This window comes from Amblyomma maculatum, chromosome 2 (assembly GCF_055883805.1).
Source record: "Amblyomma maculatum isolate TAMU_Amacu chromosome 2, ASM5588380v1, whole genome shotgun sequence".
Lineage (NCBI taxonomy): Eukaryota > Metazoa > Arthropoda > Arachnida > Ixodida > Ixodidae > Amblyomma > Amblyomma maculatum.
Window position 1 is genome coordinate 194,586,832 of NC_139345.1, and position 13,914 is coordinate 194,600,745.

Here is a 13,914-nt window from a genome sequence, read left to right on the forward strand (position 1 = left end):
TCTGTATAATCGAATCAGAAGTTGCTCCATTTTATTCCTCCAGAAATCGTCATCTCGCAGTAACCGCTGCACATGGATTCCTCTTGTGGTGTGCACAACAAAATCACAGAACTGCCGCCTTGTAATGTGAAGCTGGCCCTGAATTTGATAAAAATATTGGTGAGACTGCGAAAGAGCAGTAGTGATGTCTACTTTTCCACAGATCTTTCGAGCAGCTTCAAGTGGATCCTGATCTTTTGTTGTGTACGGACATTTTACCTCCACAATGCCATCATCACCAACCAGACCATCTGGTGAAGCAGCCAGAAAACCATGATCAAGGTCTACGAAAAGACCACATGGCTGTACTTCAGTTTGCATCTGTTTTGTACAAGCTTAATGCTTCTTTTTCATGGCGTCTGCCATGCTCCAGAGCTGCAGTTGTGAAGCTCTTTCTGTGCACGAGGCCCTTGACAAGTACATCACATGGCGTAGAGTCCTTCCTCTTACATACAGCATGGAAGTATGATGCTGTAAGGCGATGCTGCCTCTCAGCATGCCAGGCTGGATTGTCAGCCTGACCCCGTGTTGCCTCTTCTATTTGCTCACACTGTTTGTGATCAACCTGCAAGCTCTGAAGCAGATCTGTAGTTTTTTCAGAGAACTGCTCAGGCAGCATATCTGGCTTCTCACAGTTAGGCCCATAGTGAATCAAAGAATCACAGGGTGTGGGGTCTTTGCGTCGAGGCTTTTGATGATTGCAGTCCTCAAAAAGCCGTTTCTGGTGCTACCTTTTCTGCACTGTATGTGCACTTTTTTTGCGACATACTTTTTCATGACTGCTACCGGGCTTTCGTTAGTTGCATCCTTAATAGCTATGGCATGCCACTGAGGCCCGAGTTGAAAACTTAGTCCAGCACCCTGACACTGATGCTCATAAGAACCCTTCTGGCAGCGGTTTATCTGTTTGCTCCCTGAAAACTTGGCAACAAGAGACATGTAGTTTTCAGCAAGGTTGCTTGTGTCCCCTGTCACAAGGCGGGCAGCTTTATCAGCAATCATGTTTGCTGCAGTCATTTTCACCTTTTGTTCCATCACAAAAGAAGCGTTCGCATTTGTTATGGCAGCCAAACACATGACTTGGCCCATTCAAACGATCAGCTCTCAGATCTCGTGTGCTCTGCTCTATCTTGAGAACCCTAAAACTCCCTCAGGGAGCGGGCATAGTGGCTGATTGACTTGGGGACACCATTCTTGATGCGCTTGCACTCTTTCACAACACCGTACAGCCGAGTTGTATAACATTTCAATGAATGATTGGCACACTCATTCTTCTTTATGAAACGACCGTAGTCTACCTTGGTACTGATTTGGTTGTAGACAGATGAATCACCATCTCCTATGAAGGTACGGTATTCCAGGCCATGCATCTCTCTGCTCATTTTGAACCCTTCCACAATGATATCAGCTTCCATAGCACCTGAGCTTGCAGTCCAATTTTTATAGCAAGCATGCTCTTTGACCTCCTTCTGTTCCCTTGTGTAGTACTCACAGGTACTACACAGTTTGTTTCTCACAGCCAGGTAAAGCAGCTTCTGCGTGCGTTCTCCAATGACTACTGCAACCCCAGAATTTGCTGAATATCTGTGGCCATGGCTTCTGTGTTACCAGCCGCCATCAACTACCAAGGTGATGCGTGTGGTGGTCTGATCCTCGCAGAACTCACCTGCTTTAGCAGCCTGCATTCGCTCCTCCTGGCCAGCTTTGAGCATCTGATCATTGAGCACATTCTTCCATTGCTGGAAACAGAACAGGTGGATCATATGAGCAAAGAAATTACCACACACAAGGCATAGTGCACAAACATTGCAAAGTGCACGTTAATAGGTGATTCATGCTTTCGAAGTGCAAATGACAAGTACAAAAAGACAGGCCTTGACAAAAAGCATGTGGTACATATCTCCAAGTGACATGGCCAAATGCAAGCCCTGTGCTTCCACACCAGCAGCTTGCATGTGGTGGACTTCCCTGTGCATTGTTTACGACCTAAGCTTCAGGCTTCTGTTTGGTGGGAGGAGCTAAGTCAGTTACAAGTTAGGCGTGCAGTAGCAAATGACCCAAAGAGAACTGGTTTCAATCCTCTACCCAATGTCTATTGCCTGCTTCTGTGATGCCACTATGTAGGGTCAGTGCCTCATGTTTACTCTACTACTTCGTCATTGTCACTTTTACTGTTTGAATGCACAAATATGCCTCTCAAATACATCATTTGTGGCTCGACAGCAGTTTAGTTGTCTCTGCAAAAAAAAGGAAGAAATTTTGCAGAAGTGTCTTTACAGATTCCGCTGTTTTAAAGGTTGTGGCATCGTATACAACGTACGACTGCTTTCCCATGCCTCAGCATAGGTTTTACATTGCGACTACAACACCAGACCATTTCCAAAGAGGAACACAAGCATGCTTGTATATGAGTAAGAGCCCATGTCTGACTACCTATAAATGCTTTCCTCACCGCTTTCTCTTTTATACATTATGGTATCACGAGCTACAACACTGAGGAAAGTAATGCTAACAGTGCAAATATATGCTAAGATTCCATTTCATGCTTGCTGTAAGTCATACCTGTGGACACGTGTGGTTGCAGTTATGAGGCAAAACAAGGCATGCAGTGCAGAAAAATGAGCAGCCTATTGCTAGCATGACAAGTCCAGAAGCACGTTTTCCGCTCCTCCCCCAAATGCATGTTTAGCTGGGGTGTCGAGCCTGTTTCCAAAGACACTAGTAGTAATGAAACATACCATTTTTTATAATAATATTTTAAGCTATATTTATATCTTTAGCAAAATGGATGGGCAGATAGTAAAACACGCAAAAATATGCTTCCTAAATGCAGAGATATCCAAGAAGTTTTGTTCATTTGACATATGAACAACTATCCCCAAACATCAATGCTTAGAATTAATGCAGACATGCCGAGCACATTTATAGACAATAGTTTGAAAAACTAGAAATATGCATCGTCCTACCTTTCCAATGCAGTCCTCCCTGCGCATAAATGCTCCTTTCCTCATGACTGGGAATTCTATAACTGACATTACCTCCCCCATGTGAGAATGCCCACACCCTATGCTCATAAATGCCCAGACAGCAGCATCATTGACACCAAGCTGCAGGTTGTCTCCAAGGGGCGTTGGTTCTTGAACAGGGTCTGTAGTGACCTTTCTGACCTCATCACAGCTACTGCACTGAAAGGTCAGCTCAGACCACAGTCCTACTTTTCGCTCTTTTTGAAAGACAAAGCCTCGCTCTTTTGACTAAGGACAATTATGAGTGTCAAGGTGCCGTATGGCAGCCATGAAGTGTGTTAGTGACACCACCCTCCTTCCCGCCATGGCCCGAGACTGTGGCGTCTCCACTGCGCTCCCCTGTGTTTCAAAGGAGACGTCCGGCAAGGGCTCGTTGTTAACTCCTTCTGCATCTGTGAGGCCCATATTAGGTTCCACACGTGAAGCAGTGCCCATTTCTGCGCTATCTCTGCGGGTGCTGATCTCTGGCATGCCTGCTTCGCTTCGAAATATAAAGTTAACTCTTTTAGTGGTAAACATATGATGGCATTCTTAAAAACTCATGGGTGTACTGCAGTGAAATAAACCTTACAAATGAAGCCGATAGTGGTCTTGAAAGGGAATTGGGAAACATGCAGCCGCCAAAGGCAACCGTTCAGTGGTATCACGAAGAAATGAAACCATAAATCGTTGCCCATGCTCATAAGCGTGCAGTCTCATTGACTGTAGAATAAACAGATTGTCCATTTATTGCAAATTCCGTAGAAGACGTGGTAAAGCTGTTTCGTAGAAGTCCTTGCTGTGTTCCACATCTAGCGAATACTACCCTCACAGAGTAGCTATGGTCTACTTTCCCTTGTGAAGTTTTTATAATCTTTGTAGCATTGGACAGGTGCTTTGCATTAGATTCTACATTCTGTTTATTTTTTCATTGCGCTCATATGTTGTTATACTTAGCAATAGTAAAAGCACAAGGGGCATAAAAGTGATAAGAGCAGGTTAATTATTTTCACACTTCATCTAATTTGTCTTTTGATGGCTTTTGCTTTCTACTAACCCTGTAATGTGGAATAGAAATGGTGGCTATCAGTGTTCTCGAGTCAGCCTGATATTTATGGACAGCAGCCATGATAAGGATTTGATGTTCGCAAGGCTAGTGCGGTAGACATGTATGACTACAAGTGTTTATCCATACAGAAGTAATTATGCTTTCCGTAACTAAATTAGTGCAGGTTGGTTATAATCGTTCATACCATGCCCGCCGACACTGTGCTGTTTTGGCAGTTTGCATCATTTTTTTGACCTGGGGTGCCTAATTTCTCTACCTCTTGGTACAGCCACACACAACATAAAATCAGGGCTGACCCATATTGATAATTGTTTGCCTTATTCAAGGCAGGCTTTGTTCTTGTGTCAAAAGAAGTGCAATGGCTAGTGCACAGAACACAAAGTTATCATCTGGGGAACAAGGTTGCCTATCACTTCCATTGCAAGTTTTGCTCTCTATGCACTTTTTCAACACTTCAGCCTATAAAAAGTCAGCAGAGGTGAGGCTTTTTTCACCGCTAGTTCAAAATGCGATGGGGTGAATAACAACTTTTCTTAAACATCTGATTTTGTGTCTGCAATGTGAATGCATTCTTCCAGCAAAAGACGAGAAAATCATTCTCACTGAGCAAGGAAAAAACTCTGCATGGACAAGCACACTTCTCCTGCAACAGTTATGTAATACCTATGAAAAAATCCGTCTCGACGTCCAAGACTCAAAGTATATTTCTTTGAAGCACAAAACTGGCCATAATTGAGGTTTTACTCACGTAATGAACCCAGTTTTGTAACAAACAAGTTTGACATAAATTGAGGGGGCCTTCAATATGCAAGGGGAAAACTTCCAATCAACATTTCTGCGAGTCAAAATGTTATGTCTGCCCGTCCGCCTGCTCACCCGTCCATGCGTACACCCATACATCAACAAACGGTGCGGTCAGCTGCGTTCGTGCCGTTCAGCATCGTTCGCTTTTAAGATGTTTGCTGCATCACGGCGAGTTACGATGATTTGGTCGCCGGCGACAACGAATCGTGGTGACATGACGGTTACAGCGCAGGACGATTACACGATTAATGCGATGTTAGATATGGTTTGTTTGTTTGGTAGAGGTTGGGAATTTACGCTCTCGATCTCAAGCTCGAAAAACCGCTTGAAGGGCTCGAGGTCCTGCTTCCACCATGGCATTTCACCTCCGAACCCCGAGCGCCCGCCGAATTTGCAGGCACACACGGCGCACAGCAGTGCGCTGAGCAAGCCATCCCCACTTCTGCCAAGGGCGCACAGCCAAGTTCGCCGAGCGCGCCGCACCCGCAGGCGCTCTCGTCCAAATACAGCGTGATATCAGTGAGCTGCCGTGGTCTGCGCTGCGTACGGAGCGAAACTGCGGTAATGAAATCTAGTGCGTAAATCTCAAGACAAAAGTGGGTTCATTATGCGAGTAAGTAAACTACGCGAGTAATTACGGTACGTGCTTGAAGATAACAACACTACAAAACGGGACGAAGAATGAAAAAGCAGGCTTACCTCATACGGCTCAAGCGCACAGTTTTGAGGTGCGCCCGTTGCTTCCTCGATGTTCTGCAAGCCGGTAGTCGACTCCCACCCATGGCTTTGCAATAATACTGGAGTCGTAGTGATTCAAGCCAGGCGACGATACTCACCGCACCTCGCACTAACACTCACCTCACAAACAGCAGTGCAAATATCAACAAGCAAAACGCTTCACAGCACAAAAGTAGTTATACCGCGGAGAGATGACTGGCTTCAATACTTTGAAGGTGTGTTGTCACGCGCGCCTCTCCTGGCAATTGAATGAACTCACACTTTTGCTGCCTTTACCTAGATGGCGCTAGCACTAAAAAACCTTTAATGACCGAATACAGGTGCAAATACTAATTATCACCATAGTTTGTGCTTCTTATTTTAACTTTATTTTACAGTAATACAATATTAAAAATTGCCAACTCAAACAAGGCTCACGTTGTTGAGTATGACGGCCTTCTCGATTGAATGTCGTGTAGGAAAAATTTATTATATTTGAAGGCTCAGTATAATCGTGTTAATTGTATAAAGGGCAATTTGCACTTATTTTCACAAATAACTACTATTCTAGTTTCGCCATGCATGATTCCTAGGCTGTAGAATGAGCGGTTTTTCTGGTCAAGCTATGCGATGTGAGGCAGTATTACGGAAATCTTCAAATTGGAAAGGTAATTAAAAACGAACTAGCGAATAAATTTCGATGAAACTTCGTACACTCAACTATTATAATGTGCGCCCGAAGTGGCAAACATTTTACTGCTGCGCACGTTGATAAAGCGCATATACTCGTGCCCAAAATAGCCATATTTACCATGCTTAAAAGGCTGCCGATCAAATACTGATTAAATTAAAACTAATTACGCGTTACTTTCCCCAAGATAAATACCCATTCTATGTGTAGGCCAAAGGAAACTGTTCTAAGTGCAGCAGTTCAGCAAATTAATCCGAAGTAGGGTATATCAACGACGCCAGCGAATTTGTCATCTAAAATACCACCTCTCATGCAGTTGATAACGTTGGCACACTAAAGCAGCGCACATCATTTGACAGAGCGTATATTAAGCTTTCGAATGATGCCTACATTGTAATGTTCGAAAAAGAACAACGCTCAGAATGCTCACGCAAACATTGCCTAAAATGGCACATTCGCGCTGCCAGAGTGGGACCCCCGCCTTAACTCCCTTCACCCAAGGCAGTCTTTATCTCAATGGAGATACGCGGCGTGTCACACGGCAGTTCTTTAGGAAAGGAAGTTCCTTGCGTAAGGAGTTCTGATTTTCTCCCTCGAGCAGGTAAAGGGAGTTCTCTGGTTCCCTGTGAGCTTCAGTGCAGGTGTTAAAAAAAGCATATGCACTAATTTTGAATTTACAGCTAATTTTAATACTGTAGCACAACGCAAAGCATGGAAAAAAAGTAAATGTGCAAATATCCAAGCATACACTACATGCACGCAAGAATTTCGCAAGCACACTGTGGCCAGCAGAACAGACAAACCCGATATGCCAGTAAAAGTAACAGCGTATTCCTTTCACATGAATGAAGATACATTTATATTTTAAAGTCAATTCAAACTGTTGAAAAGAAAGCAGCTAAAGATTATTTTACATGGTTTTACCTTGATTATTTTATATGCATACACAAAACGAACAGCGCCTAATGGGACCCCGACGGCGTCTCGGAGAAGCTAGTTCTTAGCCGTCTGACACGGCGACAACTCCTTTAGGGCTGAAATCCCTCCGTGGTCCTTTATGGAAAAGAAGTTCGAGGTAGTTGGGACTTGCCCGTGTGACAGAAGTATTAGAGCCTCAGCTGCAGCAGTCCTAGCAGGTGTATTCCTTCAGCATGCATGCTGAAGGAATACACACACCTTCATGCATGCTGAAGGAATACACCAGTGCTAAAAATGCAACTCGTACATCAGTTTTGTAATACAACTAAAGTAAAAATCAAAGGCTTGAGAAACATTTTTATTTCTTTCATGATCTTCCTAATGTTTTCATTGCATTCTACCTACTACAGTATTTTTCCATAAAACTAGCACATATGTGAACAAAACCAATTGAGCTGTCAAGAGCATGTAGCTTGAAATAGCGAAGATCACGACGACTGTGCACCCTTCTAAGGTTTCGAAGCACTTTTTCGAAAATATCTTCGGGAGGTGGAGCACAATCAGCACCTGGCTGTCTTATCTGCATTACTGTTGTTTTGCAAAGGCCGTGACGTAGCTGCACTGAGGGCCAGTCAGCAGCAACTGTAACATTTTATTTTCCAGTGCTGAAAGTAAATAAAAAAGCAATAACACACCGTGCAGAGCACAAATGCTTTTTTTTTCACCCCAGACGGGAGTAAAAGGAGCCCAATTTGGCGTCAGGACGCATGTACGTGCTTGAGAACGCGCGCGTCTTCTCCATATTTCCTTTCACTGCTCTTCCCACTCAGAGTGGGCAGCTGACTGCTTGTCGGTATGAGAAATACATGTACTCCCGACTGGAAGCATTCTTCCCAACGCTGTGCCTGCGTGTCGGATCTTCCGTGGGCAGCGACGGCTAGGTGAGCCTGCCGATTTATCGACGGAACGTTCTTCCGCAGTGTGTGCTTTACCTTGAGCCTGGGTAATGAACTGTTACCTAGCATGCTATGGCGTTGTTTATTTCGTCCGAACCTGATGTGGCTGCGACTCTACACGACGGGTTGAGAAAACGCCGCGTACGAGAAATGCCTGGCGCTGCTGCTTCGTATCCCGCCTTGCTAGCAGTGGTAGCAGCCGTTTTCAGTATGTTTTGTGCGAGCGCTGTTACTCTTTTGCTTGAGCTAGTAAAATGACGGTTATTTCACTGTAAACATATTTTATTGCGAAATCAATACTACTTTCACTTTTCAGCCCTTCGCGTAGCGAGCCGGTAGCCACCATTGACCTTTAGCGTGACCTTTGGTGCGCCGTCAAGCACCGCTGCGCAATAACAGGGGCCCCAACTCGCGCCGTCAACTCGCGAGGCGGTAGCTACCAAACGCGGCCTAACTCTCGCTCCCTCCATGAGGGAGCGCTACAGCCGGAGTGACGTCATCCCATCTGCCGCAAAAACAGGGCCCCCAACTCGCGCCGTCAACTTGCGAGGCAGTAGCTGCCAACCGCGGCCTAACTCTCGCTCCTACCGTAGTTACCGCCGGGGGTGCAACATTCGATACTATGGGAGATCTCCTAGCGGCAGGTGGAACCAACGCAGTCTCCAGGGATGCTTTCATTTCTGCTGGCGTAAAGAATGCCGTTGCAGCCGGTGCCGGAGCGGCAGTTGTACATTCTGCCTTAACCTCACCCACAACCAAGTATATCGTTGCAGCTTGCCTCGCTACTAGTTATACATAGAATAACCAGGTAGCACCCTGCAATAAACAATAGTTGAACCATATGCCGTGGCCAGAGTGAATCACTGCATAACCATAAGCATCACCACAACCAACTACACCACCAGCTGAACCTAGGCGTGGCCATAGCTATTGCTTTCGCAATTACCAGGCTTAACCAAGCTAAGCCACTGCCAATTTTTCTTTGTGGAGGTATGCGTTGGCAAAAACAAATCATGTTTTTACGAGAGCAGTGAACAAAGAAACGAAGGGCATGTAATGACATTTTTGTTCGACTTGTTTTTACCAAGATTTTGACGAAACCTACTGCTTTTAAAAGAAAACCACTTCTGTAGCGTTGAGCTGAAATATCAATCTAGGTGCACATGATGAGTTTAGCTTTAATGAATAGTTAATTAGAACTGGTGCACTAAAATGAGTGAGATGGCTTATTAATAGCTGCTAGTCAGTCATAAAATGCACACAAATTTAGCTTGATTATAGATAATGGCCATTTTGTTAAATATTGAAAGTTTTACTGAGCTACACCACGTGCTTCGTTTAAATCATTTGTTGAAGCAAGTAAACGTCATATAGAAAACAAATTCTGCACACCCCTATGTTGAAAATGTTCTCGACTCTAAATGTGGCAGAATCGACCTTTTTCAAGTAGCCCTACTGCGCGCGCGAAAAGCCTGCTTGGCCGCCATTTCCGCCGGAAGGCCAAGCGAAAATGGGGGAACGAGTTCCTTGCACGTGCTGTTCCACGAAACGACGTCCCTCGCTTCAGCCATGGGTTGAACTGCTGCACAATATTTGCGTTAACTCGGTGCTGTAATCATGTTTGATAGCCGCTGCTGGCGTCGAAAGGGCCAAAAGGGACAGATCGCCATGCTGTGAGAACAACGGCATGCAAAAGCGGTTCTGCACAGGGCGTTGGCCTCTCCTGGGTTGCAACTGCCACCACTGCGGGCAGGCGGAAAATGCTGGGGAGAGAAGTGCTGTCACATGGTGCTGGCGCGCTGTTCTCGACACGCAGAAAGCGTTCCCGTGGGAGGACAGTTACACCCTCGCTCGGCGTGCTGGGCCTCTTCTCTCGTCCCCCAAGCCAAATGCGCCATTTCTCTGCTTTTCTCGAACTTTTGTCTTTCTATTTAAATTCGACATACGTGGGTTGGCGAAGGGATGTATATGTGCAACGAAAGAGCATATGTATAGGTTCAAAGGTTGCTGCAGCCCTCAGCAGCATTTTATTGATAGCTATCAATAAAGAAAAAAAGGGTTTAGTATGTTATTTACTAGTTTAATATTAGCCATGGTACAGTTGATATCGGTGCATGCCAGCTTCTGCAGTATTTATTCAATAACTATTCGATAAAGAAGTTCAGCTGTAGAGACCATGAAGTGCTCCCGTCTAAGGCTACGATGTTCTGCATGGTACCTACACCTTCGCGACAAGAAGCTCGATGCACCGTTAAGAACATCATGTCTCAGTTTAAGCTGCTGTGTATACTTGCACGGCAACAAACCCTTGCCGCTCACACTGAGTGCAACATACGTAACATGTGAAAGTTATGTAAAGATTTTAAGTACAGAAAGCCCTCTTAAGATGTGCATGCGTTCAGTTCTTCGGCGTCGCAACCGCAAATCGCGCGACCCTTCCTCCAGTATATGTAATGCTAGGCTATGGTTGCTATAGCAGCCCGAATATTCAGCTCCTGGTAATGCAGAACTGCTAGAATGTTTTACTTTAATGTATATTAGACAGATGTGCGGCTGTACGATAAAAGTAGCAACCAACAAACTTTCCGCAAGTGATTGGAGCGTATGCTAAACTTCAGTGCAAACAGACGATACTTGCTGAAATGGCCGCGCTTACAATGCCTTTTCGCTCTTTTTTCAGGCAGACAACAACTAAATAATCTGTGCAGATCATGCCGATTTTTTTTTATGACTTCATTGTGGTGAAAACAATGAACACGCGCTCCTCGCTGAGCAACCCGGAAGTCAGGAGTACCCAGCATGCTTTGCACTTCGTTCACTTTGACTACCTATTCATGCAATATTGATAATAATAATAATAATAATAATAATTGGTTCACAGGAAGAGAAAGGCGCAGTATCTGTCGCACTTGTTTCTGTGGACACCTGAACCGTGCTGTAAGGGATGGGAGGAGGGTTGAAGTGAAAGTGGATAAAGAGAAGGAGGAGCCGCAGTGGAGGGCTACGGAGTAATTTCGACCACCTGAGGATCTTACACATGCGCTGACATCTCACAGCACGCTGACACTTCTTCGTTTCGCGTCCATCGAAACGCAGCCGCCGCGATCGGAACCGAACTCGAGTGCTGCGGCACAGCAGTCGGGCGTGTTAACACTGCCCCACCCCAGCGGGGACCTCACGTAAAGAGCGAAAATAGAATTAACAAAAAATCCCCTATGCTTATAGGCACCCAAATTTGGCAGAGTAAAGATCAAAATGAAGGCAAAAATGCTTTTTGTCAGTGATCCTCATTAATATAGTCTTGCGAAAATGATAAACATTAGCGGGAAATTGCGTAAAGCGAAAATTGCCCAATTTACGCACCTTGCAATGACTGAACAGGCAAATTGAATGCGTTTTGCCTATTTCTGTATTTACTCATACTTCCATTCTGACACATACGAAGGTAAACATTTGAATTCGCGCCGACACGATGCGTGACAGCATTGTGCTGACGGCCGCCAGAGCACTGTCGCTCGTCGGTTGCGCTCAGGTTCTGGGTTCCTAGGAAATTTTGTCCGTCACCCAGAGGCAGCTCGCGAGGCAGCCAATTCATGGCCAATAGCAGAAGAGTTATCCCATGCGAGATCAAACTGCTTAATTATTAGATATATTTATTTATTTTGATTTTAGATATATTTTGAACCTAGTGCTCGATTTGGCAACAGTGCCATTATTTTGCTAACGTTAACGTTAAGTGAGCAAAAATGCGAACTGCACCCCACAGGCAGACTTTTCGCAGACATTGCTGTGCCTGGATTTGCAATGGCAAAGCAAGTGGAGTCATTCAAGCCATAAATAATATACTTTATGCAACCAAACTAAAGGCAGGAAAGAGTAAGGAGTCGCCATTCTGAGGCAGTTATTACATCCAAGGAAAAACATTTGAAAAGTACACTGCTGAGAAATTAGGTCTTATTTACGAATTATTTTCTCCGAGACCAGAAGCCACACCTTCAAATTTTCCATCCTGATAGGCACTTATGCAATAATCAAGCACACTAACTTTAATTTTAAACTTTAACTTTTAACTTTTAAAGTGCAATATTTTATGATTGTCTACCCCACCCCTTATGTAATACCCCGAAAGGGGCCTTTAAGGTTAATAAATGAAATGAAATGAAATGAAATTCTTATAAATCCGGAGAAAGCATAAGAAATCTTACGGTAAATATTGCATTTATGACATGAGTTCTTTTCAAAAATGCTAAATGCCAAAAATTCTTCAAGCAATGCTCAAGACGTATTCAATAAAAAGATATGAAAATGCACGTTGCATTATTTTGTTCCTTACAAAGTTACGAGAGCTCAAACTTGTCACCTTTCCAACATTGGGAAAAAAACCTCAATGGCTGTCGTGAAGCAGATGCTGCTCCGTCCCTTGCTTTAAATTTCCCGTAATTGCCATGACAGGCATTTTTCCTCAGTGAACAGTATACAGTAATTATTGTTTAATAGGTAGCATCAATCTGTGGTGTCGTAATGCACAATTTAAAAGGAAATGCATTTCTAAAACATCCACTATGTCACGCGTAAGTGCATTCAACCACTTAAGACAGCTTTTGATCACTTTATGGCAGTGAATTTAGGAACATCATAAGAAGTATCCAAGGTGAAAATGGTTTATTAAATTATGAAGAATGTTTGTATTGATGCAACCTCTTCCTCTCTCTAATGTGTACTGATATAGCATTGTTTACTCCGAATCAAAATAGTCTCTTCTGTATTCCCACATGCTATTTTCTGCTCTACATTTGGTCTCTGATACAGCAGCACAAACTCGACAGCCTAGACAACTTGAGTGAAAGGCACTTCCCAATCGGCTTCATAGGCTAACTGCACATCGTAGCAGACCCCATCATCAGCACTTCCGGCTGATTCCGGGGGCAGCGAGCTCCACCTCTAAGTGTCCTGTGCAATGACGAGGGGATAACCTCTCTCCAGAGCAAGGCATTTTATACACTGTGGTTTCAAGAGTATAACATCCAAAATGAGCCTCTTGCAAAAGCACTCATCGACGCGACACATGCTAACTTTGTTCTAGGCAAAATTCACGATCGTGCCAAATCCTTCTTTAAGATCATGTCACATGCGTTAGCCAACAAGGCTGCAAGACATTTCAAAACAAATATTGATCGCACAAAGGGCAGCCAAACAACTACGCATCCATAAAGCGCTGTCGTTCTCTGCAAGATAAGATGGGAAGAACTGCAATGGCTTTTGACGGTTAGTAAAACACCAGTGATCTCTTAACAACCAGGGAACAGGCAGCATGAATGGGATATAATCAGTGCCTGAAACGATATCTCTTTAGAAAGGCTGAAAAATATGCAAGTGGGCCATGAGCTTAGGAACAAACTACAACAATTGCTTGACCAGTAAAAAAGGTGAGCGCAAACACTTGCGACCGGTTGCTTGAATACATTCATGCACATGGAAGTTATGTGCACAAGGTACCACAGATACAAGGAAGGGTGTACCTTTAACCAACAAAGGAAATAAAATTATTTTAAAATTGTTTTGCGCTTGCGTCTGTTTCTGCAGTCCCAATATTCATTTATACACCTCTCACAATCCTTTTGTAATTATTCATTTCTTTATTTTTCCAGAAAAAAATAAATTACATCCTGGAAATGTTCAAAATGGGATAAACACTGTTACGAACAGCCCAAAACC

General features: G+C 44.1%; 1 pseudogene; it reads right to left on the minus strand.

Moving 5' to 3' along the window:
* Positions 1-215: 215 nt before the first annotated feature.
* On the minus strand, positions 216-3,536 carry LOC146200817 (uncharacterized; annotated as a pseudogene).
* Between the last annotated feature and the right edge of the window lie 10,378 nt (positions 3,537-13,914).